We start from the raw sequence: 4159 nt of genomic DNA, 5'->3' as shown, positions 1-4159 counted from the left end.
AAAAGTAGATGGAGTCACTGTCGATCTTCCACCTCACTATAATGTAAAGAACAAATGACAATTAATATAGTTATAACTCATCAAAATTAACTAAATAGATAATGAAAAATATATCAATTGATAAAGAATACATTAAAGAGTGACGTCACGCCATAATCGGTCACCATCGTAATAAACTGAACATTATCTTGCCGAAAGTCAACTTTTAGTTACAGATCCGGTATATACAAATCCAGGTTATATCGATTTCGTTTAATATGGCTAATACCTGAATGTGATCGTGTCTGTATTAACCTTTCTGATGACTCCAATATATCTTAAATCTGTACATATCGCATTCAACCAGAGAGAAATATGGTTACATGAATAGTCTGATGTTTTATAATTCAGGAATATAAATAATTTACACTGACTAAAACAACAAGATAATTCCGATATGTCAACATAATCATAAGCCAGCTCAAATTCAGTATCATCAGGACGAGGACGATCAAAAGAAAGATTTACACGCAAGACCAGGTGTTCCGGAAGAGAAACTGTCTTCTTCTTCATCAACGACATCCGCCATGTAAACCTTGGTCAATTAAAGTAAAAAAATCCACGTTCTCAAATGAAAACAAGGTACACAACAACGGACCCAAAAGGCAAACGGCAAACTGACGAGCATCAAACGTCCAGATTCAAATCGCACAAACAAATAGAATGTTTATTTTAGATCAGAATGACGATTTTAAGTAATGGTGTAAGGTGTTGTGAAATATATTTATAGATAGATCAGTCATTCAAAGAAAATTAATATCGATGGTGACATTAAAACAATAGAACCACATGTACATATTCTATACATCTGTACAGTTTATATTTTTAAAACAAGGTGTGATTGTCCTGATGAAATGTTTCCTGATGAAATGTTTATGATATCGTGGATACAAATAGTCAGACCATGTTCCTGTACATTCTGATTAACAAAACATATGTACATTGTACATGTGCACTGAGTGGTCGGATATAGTGTATGATAAATTGGTGGGTATATACACATTATAATAGCGACATAGTTCGAAAATACAGAATATCCTTACCTGTCGATGTAAACGTTGTCCATGGTAAGGTGAACACACATAGTTTGAATACTATTTGAAACATTGATAATGCTTGTTTCTTCATGTGAATACTGAACACATATGTGTTAACGGACATGTTTTTGTCACATAATACATGTGAACTTCCTGGTCGGTGTAGCCTAATGGTTATAAATAGAAATGGTCGGTTACGTTATGGGCCGATAGTAAAATTGTGTATCTGAGCAATTTTCCGTGTTTTTAAAGTTAATAAGGTACTACGTTAAGGATATTTTAGTGCTGTGATCAATAAGAAACCTTGAAAGCGTGTTTTCTCTCAATTTAAATTATATACATTGACTAACATATACATAAAATACGCATAAATTATTGCTATCACAGCAAACTATTAATACATGTCAAACTGGCGAATCTAAAGGTGAACCCGAGAACAGTATTGTTCTGATAAAAGTGTCGTCCACTTTCCAAGAATTCGCTTACGATCGGGAATTTACTGATGAACTACTCACTAAAGATTTTATCACCGTGATAAACCGAATACCATGAAATATCAAATACACAATTTCGGTATAAGATATATTATAAACCCATATATCAACACAAGCTACAGTTTTAAATCGTAGATATTTTAACGCATACGTCTCATGATTCCGTCGATATACCACAAAAACGAAAATGTTGCCCCCGCGTAAATTCTACAGTATATCAAATTTGCCTCAAGTAACCTCTTTGAAATTAAATATTGTGTTAGTAAGGAGATATTTAATGCTGTTTGCAAGAAATAGACGAACTATTAAATAACCTTAACTCTGATATTCAAACCGCCTTCATGAATCTAGACGTGAGATCAAATTCTCTACATTCAATAAGTGCATGCAAGAGCAAATTTTGTTCCCTTTTTTAATTTTATCACACAAGAATCGGTTCTCATAGACACGACAGACTCCTCTACATCAGCAGCTTTTCTTGATATTTTCCTACAACGAAACCAACGTGGACAGTTTTCCATTATTTCCATTAAGCTGTTTGATAAACGTGATAATTGCAATATCCCTTGTGTTAATTGTCCTTTTTATAGCAATACCCCTGCATCTCCATCCCATGGTGTTTACCTGGCGCAGTTAATTTGATATTCAAGAACCTGTTCTCATTATCTCTATTATCTTGCAAGAAGTCGCCAAATGACGGATGAACCCGTAACGCAATAGATGCATTTTGTTGAAAATTATTGAAAGGTTTAACGGTCGTCATGGTGATCTCATTGCGCAATATTATATTTATTTGTGTATTATGAAGCTAGACGTGTTTGATGCTCGTATGTTTGTCTGTTCGTTCCATTTGGTATACCTTGTTCTCATTTGAGAACGTAACATTACTTACATTGTTTGATCAGGATATTCATGACGGGTGTTGTCGAGGAAACAAAACGCTTACTTCTTCCGGAACACCTGGTGTTATATGAGCTGTTGTGGGCTATTATGCAACATTAACGCAAATAGAAAAAAAAAAATAAAAAAAAAAAAAAATAGCAAATTCAAACTGAAAAAAGATTTGAAAAAGTATTACTTTATCACTTTATTGTAAGAATTTAGCATTTCATTATCTATACAACCAGTTTTCTCAAATTACCCGATTACCGATATGTTCATGTTTATCATTATTTTAGACCGAATCAGACACAAATATAAGTAATTTATTTAATTAAAATTTACCAACCTTTTTTAAGCTCATTTTCCGTAATTTGTACATGCAAATTTTATTAATGTTGATATCCAGTTAATTATCGAACCCAGTGAAGTTTCTGCAGGAAATATTACACTGGTAGTACTCTCTTTAATAAAGGTTTATCATTAGTTAGTATAACTAGAACTTCATCCCTTTTAGTTCCCCGTTTTCTCGTCATCTTTTATTTTTGTTTGATTGTTTAAGAATCATTATTCATTCCGGGTGTGGGTTGAAAGCTTTATCATCGCGTGTTATGTTTAGTTGTGTACTGTTATATTGAGAGAGGGACTAATAGAATGATGTATCGTGAATGAAATATTTCTTAATGTAGGGATTCAGAAGGACATAGTCATGTACGTACGGACGTTTATCTTGTTTGAGCCTATTTGTGGAAGTAATATAAACAATTACACCTAACCTTAACCACCGAACGTGTATTTATGCGTTTGGCCAGATGGGAATTCATGGCCTATCTGACTTGCATAGACCTAAACAGGAAATAGGAGGTAGCAGTGTGAAATACCTATTGATAAAGGAACTATTTACTATTACCATGATAGCATCGATTGAAATGTGACTCAATGAAATCACAAAATAAACACACGTTATAAAGCTTTATTGTTAAAGCAAATGGAAATTAGATAGTGAATACATCATTAAAAAGATACAAGAAAAAATATAAAAATAAAAATATTAGAAAAAAGGCAAGATATCTTTTCCGCGAAAATAACCAGCCGTGCGTTAAATTTGTATATTATATGAAATTAAACTCTTATAGCACACATCTACATGTTTTGATATACAGACATGACAATATAAATAACAGGCTAATTATATTAACAAAAATACTTTGTATATGATCACAGATGATTGAACAATATATAGAGACTTTAAGTACAGGAGCCTGACTACCAAACCATATTTGTAGGTAAGAACTATTACATATACATATTACTGATGGTAGTATATAGTTGTAAGACATGAAAAGAAAACAAGCTAATTATCAAACAATGCTAGTTCCATCGTTTATATTTTTGGGGAATGAAAGAGTCGATTCATGAATGAATGAAGTAAAACATAATTAGCATTTAACATGTGTACTCTAGTTGATCAATCACATTCGTATTTTATAACTTATATAAAATCATATTACTGTATGGTTGTCGGACAATAATACAAAAGTACTTTCCACACCCATTTGTTTCGTTCATCACTTGTCATGTACAAATATCATATACAAGGCAGATTTTATATAACGTTGTATTTAAATTGATCTGATTGATTCTATGTATTATTTAAAAATACTTCACAATTCAAGTCAATAGAGAATATTTACTGGTGTATTACCAGCA

Source organism: Ylistrum balloti, unplaced genomic scaffold (assembly GCF_031769215.1).
Source record: "Ylistrum balloti isolate Yb309-2 unplaced genomic scaffold, AGI_CSIRO_Ybal_v1 Utg372070, whole genome shotgun sequence".
Classification (NCBI taxonomy): Eukaryota; Metazoa; Mollusca; class Bivalvia; order Pectinida; family Pectinidae; genus Ylistrum; species Ylistrum balloti.
Note: the sequence above shows the minus strand (reverse complement) of the source record.